A 20,791-nucleotide genomic window follows, 5' to 3' on the forward strand; every position below is an offset into this window, starting at 1 on the left:
GACTATCTGTATTGATTCTTCCCAGGGAAGTTACTTATTTTTATACACATGTGATGTGTTCTATCCATAATACCATTCTACATGTTAATGCTCAAGTGTATTATTAAAAACATGTTAATAATGAGGTTTTTCTCTGTATCACAGAAGCAGCAGGAGCAAGTTTTCTTTTTCCTTCCCAGCTTTTTTAAATACTGCCAAGGAATGTGATTTTGTCAGACTTGCCTTTCCTATTAAGTCAATCTGCCTGACTGTTCCTTCTAGTAGTTTTACCTGTTCACTCATTTATTAATTCATCAAATATTTGTTGAGTGACTGTTGTGTACCACGTACTAACATAGGTGCAAAGATAACAAAAAACAAACGTTCTCCTTTCAAGGAGCTCATATACTAATGAGAAGTTAGAAAAGGATAAAATAAATATGTAGTATTTCAAATGAAAGTGTTAAAGTATTAAGAAGAAAAGAGAAACTGTTAACAAGATAGGGAAGAAGTGACAGGAAAATGATGTTTTATTTATTTATTTATTTATTTATTTATTTATTTATTTTTGAGATGGGGTCTCACTCTGTTGCCTAGGCTGGAGTGCAGTGGCATAATCATGGCTCACTGCAGCCTTGACCTCCCTGGGCACAGATGATCGTCCCATGTCAGCCTCCCAAGTAGCCAGGTCTACAGGCATGTACCACCACACCCAGCTAATATTTTTTTTTCTTTTCTTACACAGACAAAGTCTCACTATGTTGCCCAGGCTGCTTTTGAAATCCTGGGCTCAAGCAGTTCACCCACATCTACCTCCTAAGGTGCTGGAATTACCGGCATGAACCACCATGCCCAGCCAAAATTGATGATTTATATATGGCAGCCTGGGCAGACCTCTATGATGTGCTATTTGAACAGAAATCTCAAGAGAGGGAGTATATTAGTCCGTTTTCATACTGCTATAAAGAACTGCCTGAGACTGAGTAATTTATAAAGGAAAGAGATTTAATTGACTCACAGTTCAGTACAGCTGGGGAGGCCTCAGGAAACTTAAAATCATGACAGAAAATGAAGAGGAAGTGAGGCACCTTCTTCACAAGGTGGCAGGAAGGAGAAGTACTGAGCAAAGGGGAAAGAGACACTTATAAAACCATCAGATTTAGTGAGAATTCACTCACTATCTTGAGAACAGCATGGGGGAAGCCAACCCCATGATTCAATTACCTCCACCTGGTCTCTCCCTTGACACATGGGGATTATGGGGATCATAAGGATTACAATTCAAGATGAGATTTGGGTGGGGACACAAAGCCTAAATGTATCATTTTGCTCCTGGCCCCTCCCAAATCTCATGTCCCTTTCACATTTCAAGACCAATCGTTCCTTGACAACAGTACTCCAAAGTACTAATTAATTCACTTCAGCAGTAACCCAAAAGTCCCAGTCCAAAGTCTCATCTGAAACACAGCAAGTCTGTTCCACCTGTGAGCTTGTAAAATCAAAAGCAAGTTAGTTACTTCCTAGATAAAATGGAGGCACAGGCATCGGGTAAGTATGCCCATTACAAATGGGAGACATTAGCCAAAATGAAGGGGCTACAGGCCCCATGTCAGTGCAAAATCTATCAAGGCAGTCAAACCTTAATGCTCTGAAGTTATCTCCTTTGACTCCATGTCTCACATCCAGGTCACACTGATGCAAGAGGTGGGTTCCCATGGTCTTGGGAAGCTCCAATCCTGTTGCTTTGCAGGGTAGAGCCCCTCTCCTTTTACACACCGACATTGAGTGTCTGCAGCTTTTCCAGGCACGTGGTGCAAGCTATTGATCGCTCTAACTTGGAGGTCTGGTGGACAGTGGCCCTCTTCTCATAGCTCCACCAGGCAGTGCCCCAGGGGGGACTCTGGGTTGGGGCTCCAAGCCTACATTTCCCTTCCACACTGTCCTAGCAGAGGTTCTCTATGAGGGCTTCATTCCTGCAACAGACTTCTGCCTGGACATGCAGGCATTTCCATTCATCCTCTGAAATCTAAGCAGAGGTTCCAAACCTCAATTCTTGAATTATGTGTATCCACAGGCTCAACACTACATGGAAGTTGCCAAGGCTTTGGGCTTGCACCCTCTGAAGCAATGGTCCGAGCTGTACCTTGGCCCCTTTTATCCATGGCTGGAGTGGCTGGGACACAAGGCACCAAGTCCTGATGCTGCACACAGTGGTGGGTTGGGGGGTGGACCTGGTCCACAAAACCATTTTTCCCTCCTAGACCTCTGGGTCTGTGATGGGAGTAGCTGTAGTGACAGTTTCTGACTTGCTATGGAGACATTTTCCCCATTGTCTTGACTATTAACGTTGGACTCCTTGATAAATATGCAAATTTCTGCACCCAGCCTCTCCAGAAAATGGGTTTTTCTTTTCTACTGCATCGTCAGGCTGCAAATTTTTCAAACTTTTGTGCTCTGTGACCTCTTGAATGCTTTGCTGCTTAGAAATTTCTTCTGTCAGATACCTTAAATCATCTCTCTCAAGTTCAAAGTTCCACAGATCTCTAGGGCAGGGTCAAAATGATGCCAGTCTCTTTGTTAGTCATAGCAAGAATGACCTTTGCTCCAGTTACCAATAAGTTCTTCATCTCCATCTGAGACCACCTCAGCCTGGACTTCAGTGTCTGTATCACTATCAGCATTTTGGTCAAAACCATTCAACAAGTCTCTAGGAAGTTCCAAACTTTTCCACATTTTCCTATCTTCTGAGCCTCGTAACTGTTTCAACCCCTGCCTGTTACCCAGTTCCAAAGTTGCTTCCACATTTTCAAGTATCTTTATAGCAGTACCTCACTACCTCAGTACCATTGGTCTTGAACTCCTGGGCTCAAGTGATCTGCCTGCCTCCACCCCCTAAAGTGCTGAAATTACAGGCATTGTCCACCATGCCCAGCCAAAATTGATATTTTATGTATGACACTCTGGGCAGACCCCTATGAGGTAACATTTATACAAAAATCTCAAGGAAGGGGAGGAATTATCCATTTACATATTTGAGGAAAGAGTGTTCCAGGTAGAAGAAATAGAAAATGCATAGTCTTGAGGAATACCATGTATATGCAGTATTTTTAAAACTCGTTATTTTGAAATATATATACACTTACAGGAAGTTGCAAAAAGTATTGAGAAAGGTCATGAGTACCCTTCACCCATCTTCAGCTAATGGTTACATCTTACATAATTATATGTAATATCAAAACCAGGAAATTGATGTTGATACAATCTATGCTTTATTCAGATTCCACATCTTATATAACTATATACCATATCAAAACCAGGAAATCGATATTAATACAATCTATACCTTATTCAGATCTCACCAGCTTTTACGTGCACTTATCTGTGTCTGTCGTTCTGTGCAATTTTATACCATGTCTAGAGTCATGTAACAACTACCTCTATCTTGATAGTTGGTACCGAATAGTTCCAGCATCACAAAGGAGCTATCTCAAGCTATCCTTTTATTGTCACACCCATCCGATCTCCCATTCTCCTTCCTGAATCACTGGAAACCACTACTCTGTTCTCCATCTCTATAATTTTGTCTTTTCAAGATAGTTTTCTAAGTAAACTCATTTGGGGAAAGAAATGAGATAAATTGTTCTAGTCACTGAGTGGAGAACAGAGAGTAGAGTACCTGTTGAAGCAGAGGGAGTCATTGCAACAATTCAAATGAGAAATAATGGTGATTCTAAACCAGAAAGCTTTCAGTGAAAGCAATGAGAGGTACATGGATTCTGGGTATCTTTGGAAGGTGGCACTACCAGGTTTGCTGATGAATGGGGTATGGGGTGGGAAAGAAAGAGAAGAGCCCAGAAGAGTCAAAGGTAGATAAGGTGAATAGAATTGAGAAAATGGTAGAAGGATCAAGTTAGATGGTAGAGAGGTAAAGGTGGAAGCAATAATTTTGTTTTGGAATTGTTAGGTTTGAAAGCTTGTTAGACATCCCGGTAAAGTCATAAAGAGTGCAGTTGGATGCAAGTATGGGATTCAGGGATGAAGTATGTGCTAGAGATGTGGATTTGAGAATTATCTGTGTGGAGATATTATTCAAATTCAATTCTCCTTGGAGTGAATGGCTCTTCAGGTAGGGTCTCCATAAAAATGCTTGTTGCATGCTTGTAATCTCAGCACTTTGGGAGGCTGAGGTGGGTGGAACACTTGAGGTCAGGAGTTCAAGACCAGCCTGATCAACTTGGTGAAACCCCATCTCTACTAAAAGTATTTTTTAAAAAATAGCTGAGCGTAGTGCCACATGCGTGTAATCCCAGCAACTTGGGAGGCTGAGACAGGAGAATTGAGCTGAGATTGCACCATTGCACTCCAGCCTGGGCAACAAGAGCAAAACTCAATCTAAATAAATAAATAAATAAATAAATAAATAAATAAATAAATAAAAATTAAAAAAATAAAAATAAAAAAATTGTTGCTTCAAATTCATATCAGTCTGTAAAATTATCTGGGAAGGCAGTACAAAAACTGTCACTTTGTGATGTTTCTGGTGACCCATCTTTATTGATCAGTATGGAAAAGGCATGTCTCTGAAAATCTCTGAGAGTCTTTGATACAGCAAGAGCATAAGGATAAATCATTCTTCTATGTTCATGGTTGTAGAGGATCTTGAATGTTTAATGGCAGAATACCCTGATCACACTCTGGCACTTCTGTATGAGAGGCTGAGGGATGTTACTGATTTACCCTGAGGAATACTTACTACTAAGAGGGCAGAGGCAAAGGGAAAACAAGACTTCACCCTGAGCTGTAGCTTCCCTCATTCCCTATCCTGCTTTCATTCTTCACACTGTTTTCTTTCTTTCTTTTTTATTATTATACTTTAAGTTCTGGGATACATGTGCAGAATGTACAGGTTTGTTACATAGGTATACATTTGCCATGGTGGTTTGCTGTACCCATCAACCCGTCATCTAGGTTTTAAGCCCCACATGCATTAGGTATTTGCCCTAATGCTATCCCTCCCCTTTCCCCTGTGTCCACATTTTCTTTCTTTTTGAAGCCTCTCATTCACTAGGTTTCAATCCTGCCTTGCTAGTGTTCTAACTCTAAGGCCTAGGCAAGTTATTTCACTGAACTTAGCCTCAGTGTCCTCATCTGCAAAATAGACAGTTTCATGATATCTTCAGCCCTTACATTCAATGATTCTGAGAACTAGGGTGTACTATCTTCTTGGATATCAGTCATCTCAAGCAAGCCCTCCTTTTTTGGACCTTCTTTCCACACACTTCACACACTTTAGAGAACATAATACACATCCTCTTTACTCAGGGCTTACTCTTTTTAACAGGCTTCCTAATTCAATTAACTCCACTGTTCAAAAATGTTAGTGACTAGGGGTGATGTAAATAAATTTGCATTTTATAGGGGTCTTAATAACCCAGAAGGGAGTGGGGAAAATAATATATATTTAGAGTTTATTAAATCCTAGGTACTGTAAATACTTTATTGTATTTAATCCTCCAATTCTACAACAAAGATATTATTATCATTGCTATTATGTAAATAAAAGAACCAAATACAGAGAAACCCACGGCCTTGTATAAACTTCCCTAGCTGGTAGGTATTGAAGGGAGTATTTGAATCTTTGGTAGCTTCTGAGTTTTTGTTCTCTCAGGGAATCTGCCAGATATTCAGGGCACCTGCCAAACCCTATGAGGCTGTAAGAAAACTATCCAGGGTCTTAGAGTACCCAGCTTTTTGGGAGTTACAATTTTGAATGAAATTTAGTGTTCCTGTAGCTACAAAGGGAACTGAGTTAGGGAAGTGATGACTTTATATTTAGCTACATTGGTTATTTTCCTTATAATGATTTTGGCTTGGTAGATTAGAGGCAGCCCAAGCAACCCAGAATCGCTAAAATAGAAGTGAGAGCTCATTGCCCACTGTCCTTCACCATGTTTACATATAGGAAGCAAGAATAAAACAAGCATAAAATAGGCTAACTAGCTTGTCAGAGCTCTTCACACCACGTCTGTGTGAGTTCCAATAAGACACTGACTATTATTAAATTCCAATAAGACACTGACTATTATTAAAAAGACAGAGACTCCACATACTAATAAATTGTTGTTTTTCTTTTCAGTCACCAAAGGACAATCCTCTGCATATGTTAGCAAAAAAATGGTACTGATCCTATAATCTCTAATATTAAAGTTTAGATTTGGCAAGCTGTACATCTTACGTTGTTCATTAACAAAAAATATATATATATATAGATTGGTATCTTGTACTATAACTTGTACTGTGGGTCAAATTCCAATACAGTAAATAGCATTGCAATAGAAGTTCTACAAAACTACATCAAAAAAACCTTTCATGTTTGAACCAATAACCTTATAGTGCTAAGGACTTTGAGTACAGTATGCTAGAAGATTCTTAACAGTTCTTTGTCCTGGACAACAAAGGTCGACTCCATTAAAAACATAGCCATCAGTGTGGGATTATTTCCAAATCAAGCTTTTGGAAAAGTCAAATGAAAGTTGGCAAGCAGGCGGGGCACAGTGGTTCACGCCTGTAATCCCAGCACTTTGGGATGCCGAGGCAGGCGGATCACCTGAGGTCAGGAGTTTGAGACCAGCCTGGCCAACGTGGTAAAACCCCGTCTCTACTAAAAATACAAATATTAGCTGGCTGTGGTGGTGCATGCCTGTAATCCCAGCTACTCAGGAGGCTGAGGCATGAGAATCACTTGAACTCGGGAGGCAGAGGTTGCAGTGAGCTGGGATCATGCCACTGCACTCCAGTCTGCGTGACAGAGCGAGACCCTGTCTCAAAAAAGCAAAAAATAAGCAAACAAAAAAATGAAGTTGGCATGCAATAAATGTTTGTTGAATGAATACTGAATAGGGAGTTTCAGCTAATCCACTCTAAATAGTGCTGAATTTCCAGCTCTAAGGTCAATGCTTGGCATATATATCCTGAAGGAATGAATGGACACAGAGTAATTTTTTTTCTAAAATGCAAGTTCAATTATGTCACTTCCCTTCTTAAAATCCTTCAGTAGCTTCCCATAGCCTCCAGCATATTATTTTGAATAGTGCTTCTCAAACTTTGATGTGCATCAAAATCACCTGGGGATTTTCTTAATTAACTGATGCTGATTCAGTAGGTTTGGGATATTGTCTGAGATTCTGCATTTTTAGCAAGTACTCAGGGTTATAGCAATAATTTTGGCCTGCAGACCATACTTTGGGTAGCAAAGACATAAGCTACTTAACTTGACATAAACGACTGATTAGACCGTTAGTTTCTTTCTCACTCTTTCCCCAGTTTGAGCTTTTGCTCCAATTTATATTTTTCCCTGAAAATACCATGATCTTACATTGTCTGTCTGGATGCTGGATTTTCCCTAATTCTGGGCCTCCATCTAGTTTTAGCTTTGACATTACAACTACCAAAAGATTTCCCCTTCTCCCTTCATCTGGGTTAATGTCACTCTCATGTATTATACTGTCAAAGAAGCTTTGAGGACATAAAACTTATCAAATATTTTATCACAATCGATGATGGCACCAGTGATAACATCCAAATGCCTGGGTGAGTAAATAAGAGGAGAATAGGGGATTTGTTGTTAAACTGAGTTTGCAGAGAAAAATGTACTGATTATAATTAAATTGGATATTTATTTGTTATGACAAAAAAGTAGCTAGAGTCTTTTAATCCACCCCTTGGCACCACTGCTTATCTCCTTGTAACATATGTTTGATTCCCATGTCTGTTTCTTCCATATGGGAAATTTCAGCTCCCTAAACATCACCAATACAAACCTGTTGATAAGACAAAGTTAAATTTATTGCTTACTGTGGTAAGAAAGACCACAGCCTGGACAAAGCTTTGGTAGTGTTTCATAAGGAGAAAGGTGAGGTTGGATTTTACTGGGAGTGTGAAGCTTGGTTTAACGTTGGTCATTCACTGTCGGGGCACAATTAGGATTGGGTAAGGATCATGATATTATAACTTATGTTTGGTGGAAACAGCACAGTGAAGATGTCTAGCCAAGAGGATCAGAGAGTATTAAGGTGTGAACTCTATTGATGTTTTTTGTTGAAGAGTTGATGGGAGTTTGGGGAAGTTACTTTAGTGAACAGTCAAATTATTTGCCTGGCCAAAAGTTATCTGTAATAGGAAAGTTATGCTAATGAAGACAGTGCAATGGTAAACCATGTTAATGTGGACAGCAAGCTATGTGAGCATAAGCGGTAGGTAGCTTTGGGCCTCCATGTCCAAACTGTTTGTAGTGGTAAGTGATCTTCATTCTCACATAGACTGAAAGCTTCCTGAGCACAGGGCAATGTCTTTATAAACTTTAAAATACCTACGTCCTGCACATCACCTGCCATAGACTAGCATCTAGTAATTGTTGGTTGAGTAGATACTGAGGGAAAACATGCACCAAAGAAAAATGGCAATAGGACAGAAATTCACTATCATTTGGAAGAATAACAGTGTTTTCCACTGATATTTGCTATGCACAGTGGGGTCGACAGAGCAGCAGTACCACTTGGGAGCTTATTGGAAATGGAGACTCTTGGGTACCACCACAGGTCCAATGAATTAAACTCTGCATTTTTAAGGATACTTGTATTGAATTATTTTTTTTCTTTTTTCTTTACTTTTGATACATTTTTCTTTTTGTTTATTTGGTTTTGAGATGGGGTCTTGCTATTTTGCCCAGTCTGGTCACAAACTCCTGAGCTCAAATGATCCTCCCACCTCAGCCTCCTGAGTAGCTGGGATCACAGATGTGAGCCACCACACCTGGCTTGTATCACGTTAAATTTTGAGGAGCAGTGCTTTAATATCTATTCAATTCTCATCACTTGATGAGGTATTATTAATTCCACCTTTGGATGTGGAAGTTGAAGCCAGAAAGTTTGAATGACTTGTACAAGGTCAAACAGCTTATAGGTAGTTGAGCCAAGAGGCTCTCAAGTCTTCTGCCTCCACAAACCCCTACTCAGTCGCTGCCCTACAATGGAATAAAATATACTAATCCAAGAGGGACAAATATGCTAAAAATCTCAATATTATACACTTTGGAAGGTGCATTTTCTTTCCATTCTAATTTCTCTTTCAAGTTTTCTGATGCATAAAAATATGAACATCAGGTCTGAGCAATGTTTAGATGCCACGCTTTGATCCTTTTGCCATTCAAGATGTTTGATTTGCATTCTGCCAAGGAATCTGGTAACCTCTGTGATGTAGACCACACCATTAGTCAAGAGAGAGCTGAGCGACCTTCTTCTGAGAGCTGGCTGGCTGTGAGCGGCTCAGAGGGAAAGGATTTCTATTTACAAATTATATTGATTATTTATAAATAAAAGTTCCCCTTTTTTTCTTCAATTGTAAAATCTGCAGTTAGAGAGTCGGGAAGGAGATCAAAACTGCATACATTTGCATCTGCCAAGCCTGATAACTAGTTCCAGAATTACAGAAATGGTGCTGAAATAGCACCTCAAGTATCAGACTCTATCAAATGTAATCTATCCATAAGGCAACTGCCAATTATATTTTAGAGAAAAAATGTAGACTGAAAAGATAGACAATCCAAGTAGCAACTCCTGTAAAATTATATGCCCATAGTAGCAATCTTGAAGATATAAATATCGGTATGTTTCTCCTTCATTTATCATTTATCTGATCATTTGACAAGTATTTATTGAGTACCTGTTAAGGGTGTAGATATATGTGGTGAGGCTGCAGGTGTAAGTAGGTCTTTCTGAGGATATGCATGAAGTCGATGTTCATAATTTGGTAATGTATGTATACAGACTGAGGATTCCTTCAGTGGATATTAAGAGGTGGAGTAATAGGCAGTAAATGCACTAGTCAGTTGTGGCACATAAACACGTCAGCACAACTTAGGTATTAATTTCCTGTTTTGTTTTGGGTGTGTTTAATTACTCTGTTTATTACACAAGCACATCGTAATCTGTAGATATTGTCATAAACAGCACAATAAAGCCTGCCACATCAGAATGTCATTGATCAAATTAGGTGTGTTCCTCAGCTGTCCGGATACGCACACACCTGTGCCTGTAAACAGGCACTTGCTGGAGATTGCTTCCAGGTGTGGATTTGTTGGGCGACCTTGGGATGTAGGGCACTTTGGAACCTTTTCCTCTAGCTTCAGGAATTAACCTCAGGGCTTGGTTCCATGCCAGCTTGCATTTTGCTTTGGGACAGTAACATGTAAAGAATAGGCCTGTTAATTTAGGGTTACTGAGAAGTCATCATAGAAGAAGTAAAATTTCCTTGAGGAATGGGAGTCTTTTATTCAATCCAGGTTTAATGCAAGGCTTGGTGAACAGCTCCAGAGGGTTAATAATTGTGTGTGTGTGTGTGTGTATCCTTTTGTCATTCAAAAGAATATGTATACATACACACCTGTACAGCTGATGATAGATATACATTACATCAATGAGTTAAAATGAAGTGTGCTATTCATTCACTGAGGATTGGGCTATCATAATGAACTATTATGATAGTAGAAATTGCCAGGGCAATAAGCAAATAATACATACTGTTTTCAATAAACTTTCTGAGTGTTGTTATCAGTGGGTTTGCTTAAATATTTTTTTAAATTATTTTTATTATTATTTTTTTTTGAGATAAAGTCTCGCTCTGTCACCAGGCTGGAGTGTAGTGGCGCAATCTTGGCTCACTGCAACCTCCATGTTGGCCAGGATAGTCTCGATCTCTTGACCTTGTGATCCACCCGCCTTGGCCTCCCAAAGCACTGGGTTTATACGCATGAACCACCATGCCCGGCCAATAGCCCATTGCTCAGTGAATGAATAGCACACTTCATTTTAACTCATTGATATAATGTATATTTATCATCAGCTATACGGGTGTGTGTGTGTGTGTGTGTGTATGTGTGTGTGTGTATCCTTTTGTCATTCAAAACATGCGCACACACACACACTCACACTCTTATTAACCCTCTGGAGCTGTTCAGCAAGCCTTGTATTTTTAACTTTCATTACAGTGTGTAAATAATTTAGCAAATTCTAATTTGAACCTGATATCAATTTAACATTTAATATTTAGCCAAATATTTATCAAGTGCTGACTGTGTTCTAGATGCTGGGGCTGCAGTTTTGAAAGAAACCATTGAGGCCCTCATGGAGCTCACAATAAATGATCTTCCATAAAGTATCAGGTCTCTGGTTTGTTACTGTATTTTTTAAATTGTTAAGGAAAGAAAAAGGCCCTCTCTTTATGTAGACAAATATGCTCTAAGTGCTTCCAGAAATAATCTCCATCAGGTAATGCAGGCTGTGTGTGGAGTGAAATTGAGTCCAATCCATGATCCAGCAGAGTTTCAGCCCAGGATTTCTTTAGAGCCTTTGCTACACACAAAGTTGGCTGATGTGCCATTCAGCATCCCAGCAGCTCTTTCTCTTCACACTAGCAATGGCAAAGCTTTGTGCGGAGGCATTGCTGGCTGCTCTGAACTAAAAGCATCCGTGGGGACCGAAAGAGGTTTTTGCACACCTTATTAAGGTAGGCAAGTGTGTCTGAGTGTGTGTGTGCCTAAAAGCTGGAAGACATCTGTTGAGAGGAAAGTGCTCTTCTGTGGGTCTGGCAGCTTTTCTGTAAGTCTTCTATTCTGATGCAGGAGCGTGTGAGCAGTGGGTGGGAGGAGATGCTTTGGTACTTGGAATGCTGAGGTCCGGATTAAGTGGTATTGTAATAGCTAGTTAGAGGCAGAATAAAAAGCTGGGAATCAAAGCATTTAAAAATGCATCCTTCCATTATTTCCTCTCAAGTTAAACCATATTCATTCTAGGGAAAATTAAAAAAAAAAAAAAAAAAAGAGGGGAAAAAAAAAAAAACCCAGCAAGGGTGAGTAGTCCAAATCTGTAAGGTCTTTGATCTTCTCTGTTCGTCCAGCTTTTGAAGTCTTCCTACAGCCAATTTGTTTGGCTCCTCTGGAGGGTGCGATTCACATCCACTTCCCTCTCCTGGAGCATTTCTTTCTTCTATATTCCATCAGGGAACAATAGAGTTTAACAGTAACAGGCAATTTTTTTTTTTCAAAGCTTGTGCCCTCTTCTGCGTTTAAAGGTGTTTTTTAAGAGACTCCTGCTAGGGGAATCTTGGTGCCTGTGTGTTAAGATGGCAATTAACTTTTAGTATCAGTGCTTACATTAAATTTTCTCTCTTTCTGCTTTACTAAAGCGGTCATTAAAATTCAGTGTGAGTACCATGAAACTTTATCATAAAACCCTGCTTTGCTTAGAGCACCTTGATTTTTTAAAGCAGCCTTCTCAGTTTATATATACATAGCTGCCTTCCTTAGAATATCAGATTGCTTTGTGTCACATTAAGAAACACTAGGTTGAACCTCTATACTGTGTTTTATCTGAGAAAAATACTGCTGCAAAAGTTTGATTTGTTCAAGTTTTAGGATGAAAATTTCTTTGTAACAAGTTATTTGAGTTGCATACTATGTCATTGTATATCTCTTTATTTCAAGTAATTTTGCAATTAACATATGATTAGGTAAGGAAGAGAATGATTTATTTTTTATTTATGTTTTTAAAAGTTATTAAGTGAGGTTTTGCTTTCGGTAAGAGTTTAGAAAAAATAGCCAGAACAAGTAACTGGACTTGGAAGATAAAGATACCTTTACACTTCTAAATTTTACCTTTGTACACTTGGGTTGTGATTTAATCATTGAAATGCCTCTGCTTGGAAGTAAACGCATTACTTATGGTGTATGCTGTGTTTAAATAAAGGGGAAACAGTTATGGGTTCTCTGTTGCACATTTGAATGTTGTAATGTTTTGCTGTATTTAATAACCTCTTTTTTCTCTTGTGAGGTTTACTTTGGAAATGAGGCATGCTCAAAAATAGGCTGACATTCAGCTTCTGTGTTTTAAATTTAAATGTTGTCTGTGTTTTATCACATCTGGAATGTGTGGGGAGAAAAGATACCAAGTTTTATTATTTAGATTAAATTGTAGAATTGCAGATTGATATTTTTCAATGCATTTTCATTATAGTTTCTGCCATGGAGGCAGTGTGAGGGCTTTCAGGAAGATGGAGTGGTGTAATTACCAGGTGCGCACGTTCATTAATCCTTCCTGGCTAGAGAAAGCTTCAAGTTCTTCTCCAGTGGCCCATTCGTAAAGCTATAAATATCTAAATTGTGTCAGCCAAGAAGTCACACAGAATGGTGGCTCTTTTTGAGTTCAATTTCATGCACTGTTGCTTTGGTCTTGTGAGGAAAGCTCTGAATTCTTTAGGATAGTCTTGTTTGTAAAGTTCCGAAAACAAAATATCAAATCATTGAGGATTTAATTTAAAATACACACTCTTCTTTCACAAACTAGATGATTGCAGTAATGTGGATTATACATTTCCTTTTGCTTTATTTCTTTAGAGCTCCTCTTTTTATTTCGTATGATCAAGATTATAGCTGAGATTTTGGTGATTTTTAAAAAAGATTTATGGCTTATGGTCCATCATTCTCTCCACTACTTCAAACCCGTGTACCTCTGTGTGTTATCTGCAGTACTGGAATGTTTGCATTGCATGTGGAAGCTATATATGATTCGGTCAAAAATAACACTTAAAGATCTTCGCTGAGAGTGCTCATTTAATCATTAAATATCCCTTAATAATAATAATTCCAGAGATATTGTCTATGTATAAACTTAAAAAAGAGAAATATAAAATACTGTGATGTGAGTAAAAAGTATAGCAATACACTCCAATAATGTCATTCTTGTATTTTCCCTTGTTCTCAACTGAAATAGCTAAGCTAATAGAGACGTCAACAAGGAATCTGTTGTTTCTTCATAATACACCTAGAAACTCATCTGATAAGAACAACCTGAAAGTGAACATAACTTTCCTCATTAGAAAGATTCAATTTAACACATATATACAAATATATTTTTTAAAATAATGATATTTGCAGAGTTTTTGTATTCTATGGAGTAAAGGAGAATTATCACATATTCAAAGACAAGGTATAAAATACGTCTTAATGTTTTACTTAAATTTTAAAGGGTCCAAAATATGCTAAAGTTGTTTTCTAATTATTTCCTATGTTTGAACATGCCAGAGTCATTGGAAATAGGACATTATTTTTCTTAAGAAGATTTTGTCGAAAATATTTAAAACTATTTTCTTTTCCCTTGATTTTACAATTTCAATATTCATGGATTTTTCTACTTTAAAAATAACAGTAGTTATTATGATCTTAAAACAAATGTTTAAGAGCACTTTCACTCTTCAGAGACTATACCATCCACATATTTATTATCAGCAAAATAAAGGGCAGGGCATACTTTCATTTGACGTTGAGTATAAAAATGTGTGTATGTATGAGTGTTATTTAAAAAGATAAGTGAAGAGACAAATATAGAATCCAGGAACATTTTCAGCCTGGCTTTTACTCGCTCTGAAAATCTAGAGAAGCTCCTGAGCATCTCTTATCTCAAGGTACATTAGGAACTGTCCAACGCTGTGATCTGATGGGAGATCAGGATATTCATATAAAGAAGAAAACTTGTTGTTAGTGAAAGTCAAGTCTTTAAAAAAATAATAGTTATAGCATTTGCAATATATGAGCAGAATAGATTTACTCAACACCCCCGTTTTTAAAAAATCAATTTCCGACAGTTGTCTACTTTTAAATTGAACATATTTGCTACCCTGAGGAAACATTGTAATGTAGCCCATGTATAGTATGCATCCTAAAGAAAACTTGAAATTATAAAGGAAATTATCCTGCTTTCTTTCTTCTGTTGAATGAGTTAAAATATATTAACAATTTGCCTTTCACATTATATTTATCATTCTGTATCTTTGCATGTCTACACATACATTTATGTGTACAAGGCCATATATACTCACAGGCCAGGGCTATTTAAACAGCTATTTATTTGAATGTGTCAGGGAAAATCTCCAAGATATAAAGAAGCAGTTATTAGATACTATGTCAGTATAGAATTAACAGCCACCTTTTTTAAGATGGCAGAGAAAATTAATTAATGACATACAATTTCTAACCTCAAGACATTTTCTTTCTGGAGACAAGGAATACTGAGGTGCTCATGATAGTGAAGACTCAACAAGACCCTAATAAAATAGATGAGGATAAGTAAAACTACAATAGCCAATAAACAACAAAAACAAAATAAACCATGTTTCGCTGGCATGTTGGTGAGTATCTCTGTAATATCTTTCAATAAGGGTCTCCATGGATTTGGAGTAATGTTTAGGAACTACCTGTACTAGGGATGACAGTGGAGAGGACTCCTGTGGCTAAATTCTGCTGCCTTTGATTACAGAAATGTAAACAATAAGGAGGTATTGTGGCATATCTTGGAAGGAGCAGTTTTGTTTCATGGTCTGACTGTGTAAGAATGCCTAGAGAAACATAACCTCAGCTGACTAAACTCCCTTGATGATTATCACTTTGTCACTGAACTCTGACCATACCTTTTGCCTCCAGAGGCAGAAGACAAGTGAGGAGGTGATCTCCTCATATGGGTTTTCAACAAGTATGTAACTAGAGAACTAGATTATCTCCTAAACCCACTCTTATCCCTGGAAAAAGGGGAGTCATCCTATCAGTTTCTTAGCCATTTTATGTATACTCTTAATTTGGGAGCATGAGAAGGAAAACTATTTTCTTTTCTTATCTTGGCTGGGTTTTTAAAAATTTATTTTTGGTTTAATCAAAATAATATTTTAAAAGATAGTAAGCCTCTCATAAGCAGTTTTATCTGTCCTAAAATAACTTCAGTTTTTCTTTTTTTAACTTTCTTTTATCTTAAACACAAAATATAATAGTAATATATACTCACTAGAACAAATGAAACAGGATGGGGTTACATAGAGAAATATATCATATTCTCCCTATCCCCTCCCCTAATATTAACATTTAGGTGCCATGTGCCTCTCCATTAGTTTTCATTTCGAAAGCCTAAATTTTCTTCCAAGAGTGAGGAGTAGCAGCAAGACCTGATATAGTTCTCTTTCCCTAGCCTTTTGCTTAAGTGCTTTCCTAAGGGCTGACTTTACTTACCTAAAGATGTTTCAAGCAAGGGCTCACATTTGTGGTAGCAGAAGACACTTACTGATTGCTCTCACTAATAATTTTGAAAGGAATGTCAAAATCTGAGAGAATCATGCAAGAAATATCAGAAATTTCCTTTCAACTGCCATTCTCCTTAATACTGTTATCAATAAATTCAGCATCTCATATGTGATAGCAAAAAGGTGCTGCCTTACCTAATACCATGGTAGCAATAAAGATGGTGAGAAAATTGCTTCTTCTATGGTGTTCAGGTCCTGAATGAGCACCGTTACCTCCATAAATGGTGGCAGGTATTCAAGCATTTTACAGGCTTTGGAGTTAAATATAGCAGTGTTATTCTAATTTAGGTATGCCACCACCAGCGGCACCAGTAACTGGAATAGCAAAAATGATTGGCAATGCCAGCTATCTGATGTTTTCATGTGCCAGGTGCTGTCAGTTCTTCACAGTATTACATTCCATCCTCACAACAAGAGAGTACCAGTTGAGTGTTGCTGTGTGCCAGCGCCTAGGCTAAGGGCTTTGAACACATTACCCTGTTTTATCCTCATAACTTTCCATGTTACTTTTATTCCTGAATGAGGTAATAAGTTCTCTGTAGGTGATGCTGTCATTGATCCACTCATATCGTTTCACGTCCGTTTAACATTTTCCCTGATGTGCTTTTACTCCCAGCAACTAGCTCCCTAATCGTTCTCTTGGAGGGTGGCCTTGAGGCTGCCGGAGCCTACTTGGTCTGTGTAAACAGAGAGATGGATCTATCTTGGAATTTATGTCCCTGTGTGTGGGAAGCCCTTAATCAATGACTGCTGGTTGCAGACACATAAATACATGAGCTTTCTTGTTCCCAATTGAGAAATTCAGAAGTGTGAATGGCACTGCCACCCTGGGCTTTTATGACATATATGTGTTTGGTTTCTTTCCCTTCCCAATCTTGCTTCATTTTCCCTTACCAGTGTTTCTTGAAAACATGTCCCATTATACCATTTGTGCATGAAGCTTCATCTCAGAACCTCCATTTAGGGAACCCAAACTAAGATATTCTCTAAAATAGAAACTTTATTGATAAAATTTCCAAACTGTCTTAGTAGATGGCAAATATAAGACCAAGTCAAATCTTTCTGGGTCCAAATTCCCTGTCTTTAATTGATAGACTCCATTACAACACATTCTTCAGTCTTTAGTCAGCAAATACTTATCACATGCCTATTTTATGGTATATTATATTTATACCATAGTTAGGATATTATGGTTAGGGAATATTTTATATCTGTACACCTGAAATTCTATTGACTTCTCTGGGCCACAGTTTTTTCATCTGTAAAATCAGCACAATAATGCTACTTACCTCACAGAGTAGATTTAAGAACTAATGAAATGATATATGCCAAGTGTTGAGAAGCACAATTGGCAATTACTCATGCTCATTAAATATTAGCTGTTTTTATGAGTATTGTTTCATTTTCGGTGTATAATATCCTGTGCAAAGAACCAGAGGTATTGGTATAGGCATTGAAACTTGAAGCATAGAAGAAAAAGTTAATTAACTGGTGCCCCACTAGATGCCTCTAACTGCTGGCTCTGTGTATCCCTTTAGCCTTGGCTCATCACGAGAAAACCTTGGAGACATTTCTGCTAGACTCAGCAGATCAATTTAAGGAAGATGAATGGCATTTTGCTTGAAATGTATTCAGTCATAGCTGCCTTTTTCTAATTTCATATTTTGTAGTTCTTAGTAAAAATTAAGCACTCCTTTTTTTTTTTTTAAAGAAAATGGTATAAAATAAAATGCATATCACTTTGTCACTTTATCATTGTAACCTCATCAAAGTATTCAGTGTGAAGACAGTAGCCAAGTGAACTCTTCTTGTAATGCTCAGAAACCATTTTAGCAATGGTAAAATTGCTGCAATTTATATTCATCAAATTGCATGATTTGACTTATTTTAGAAAAGTTATTAACTTCTGAAGAGAATGCTTCAGAAGCATTTAAATGAGTACAAGTTATCACCAGTAGTATACATAAATTTTATTTAAAAATATACTTCTAGAAGCTATACTTAGTTAGCTATAGTATTTGCACAAGGATTAATTCCTATTTCATTTTGTAGGAATTTATTTAAGAATGTCTGTGGCCTGCCAGTGTAAAGGAGACTTATTGCATCATCTTTTACAATAATCTTTTTTTTTAATCAAAGGGGAGATACTCTGGGAAAACAAAACAAAAACAACACTTTATTCTGCATTTTTGTTAGGTCACTCGGTAAGTCAGCCCTGAAATGGGATATGTAGAATCTTATATTTACTTATTTCTCAGAAGCTTATTGGAGGTGATATGATTTTAAGACACTATCACCTAACAAAACAACAATTTAAAATTAATTTTCAAAATACCTTAACAAATCTTTTTCTCCTTATTTTCAAATTCTTTAACAATGTTTTTCTTATTACTAGCATAATATCTTCTGATGTAGTCATAATAATATCTAAAATGACAGGTCTAAGTAATTTACATGGATTAATTGAGTCTTCTAAATAGTAAGGTAGATGGCACTATTACTTCTGTATGAGAAATGAGGAAGTAGAGGTATAAATAAGAAATTTTTCTGAGTCTATACAGTTAGAAAATGGCAAAATGGGAATTCAGACCCAAACAGTAAGACTCAAGGATACCTTTCTTATCAGTATGCTAGTATGAAAACCTAAGCATACTAGAAAACCTAAGTGCCAGTTGGAAACCAGAATTAACATTTTGGTGTGTAACTTTCTGGCTGCTTTTTCTATGCTGACAAACATATATGACATACACAAATACACACATACACAAATTCCTATTCACTACTTCTTTTATGTTAACATCACAATGTACCACATACAGCTGTATTATTTTATATTTGATTTCATATTTTTTCTAAAGTCTATGCGTTTGTCAAATATCAACTTATCTATTTAATAGGAATATGGGATGATTTTTGCTTATACATACCTACATACATACATATGTATATAAAAACAAAAAAATCAAATATTTTAAGCATTCACCAGAAGTCATATGTCGATCAGTAAAGTATATAATTTTCTGCTGCCAATTACATATATCATAAAAATGCTATCTATAATAGAATGAAAATGAAATACAGCAATATTGGGGCACCTATTCTCAAGCAACAGCTTTGTGATTTATTAGCTATCTCACATGAAATAACTCATTAACTTGGTATTCCAAGCATCAAAAGAAGGATTACTTAGGACACTTGCAAAATAATACAAAGCTAGGTTTAGGGGTGGGTCGAGCTTGGTGGGACGTATATGAAACCATATGGGCCCTTGAGTTTATAATTGCTGGATCTGCATGGTGGGTATATGGAAGTTTATTATAGTACACTGTTTACTTTTGTATATATCTACAAATTTACATAGTAAGTTAAGAAAAGCAGAATTATTATTGACTTACATCATAGAGTTTATGCAAAAATTAAATGATAATTTATTTTTAAATTATAGAGTTATAGGTACCATCATAAAGGGATCCACAGAACTTATATAGACAGTAATTATTGGAGCTGGAACAGATACTCTACTGTCATTTGTTCTGGTTTTGTGATCATTGTTCTTGCCTTTGCAAGTTACCAGCTCTAAGACCTTGGGCAGTGCTTTAAGTCTTGGTTGTCTCATCTGTAAAATGGGGAGAGCAATAAGTACTTTAAAGGTTTATTCTCATGTTATATGACTTACGGTATGTAAAACATCTGTGTTTAAACACATAGAGGGTGCTCAATGGATAATTGCTCTCATTATTAGGCTGCATCTGATCTATGAATTTAAAACCTATATAGAAATATGTGACAGATTGTTTAAGAGCCAAGTACCAACTACAATGAAAAATACTTAACACTTACTGAACTCTTAGTATGTGTCAGGATTGACTACCTTAATGCTTATAGCAATCCTGTACGATAGATACTATTATTGTCCTATTTTATATCTGATAAAATTGAAGCAAGGGAAGTTAAATAATAGGCCAAAGATCATATGCTGTTTATCCATATATACCCATCTGGCCGTCTACCTGTCTCCTTCCATCCATCCACTTATTCATCTACCCATCCATCCACTCAGTTTCTTCTCTCCCACCATCCTTTTCCCTTTCCCCCTCCCTATCCCTCTCCCTGTCTCTGTCACTCTCCTTTACTTATCTATCGATCTATCATCTATCTATCTCACTTTATCATCTATCTATAGTTTTTAATAACACTAACATATTTTATGAATTACAAGACTGAAAAATATTTTCATTAACTTATGTTAACAAAAGACCACACTGTGAATAAAAAAGCAACAAACACAGGTCTATGCACATGTGAAAGATATGTCCTAAACAGTAGGGATACATAGTATCATGCAATCAAAACATGGCAGCCCTATAAAACTTACACAGCAATTTCATGTAAGTTATTTCATTTGACTCTTACCACAATCTATGAGGTTACTATTTTTATTTTTCTCATTTCACTGGTTAAATTTAATGTGGCTTCCAATCAAAAATTAGTATGGTTAATAAATATCCTGATGTCTTGCTCTTATAATTCTACTGATAATTTATAGTAATCAGTAAAATAAAATAATAGGAAAAATACCTTTGATACTAGTATTAAATTATAATCATATCATTAGGTAATTTCAATTTATGATTTT

At 37.0% G+C, this 20,791-nt stretch overlaps 1 protein-coding gene across 13 annotated transcripts in view; it reads left to right on the forward strand.

Moving 5' to 3' along the window:
- The window catches only part of LOC105490348 (dystrophin), a 2,266,916-nt gene that overhangs the window by 1,190,925 nt on the left and 1,055,200 nt on the right, over positions 1 to 20,791 (forward strand). The window lies entirely within an intron of this gene.

This window comes from Macaca nemestrina, chromosome X, assembly GCF_043159975.1.
Source record: "Macaca nemestrina isolate mMacNem1 chromosome X, mMacNem.hap1, whole genome shotgun sequence".
NCBI lineage: Eukaryota > Metazoa > Chordata > Mammalia > Primates > Cercopithecidae > Macaca > Macaca nemestrina.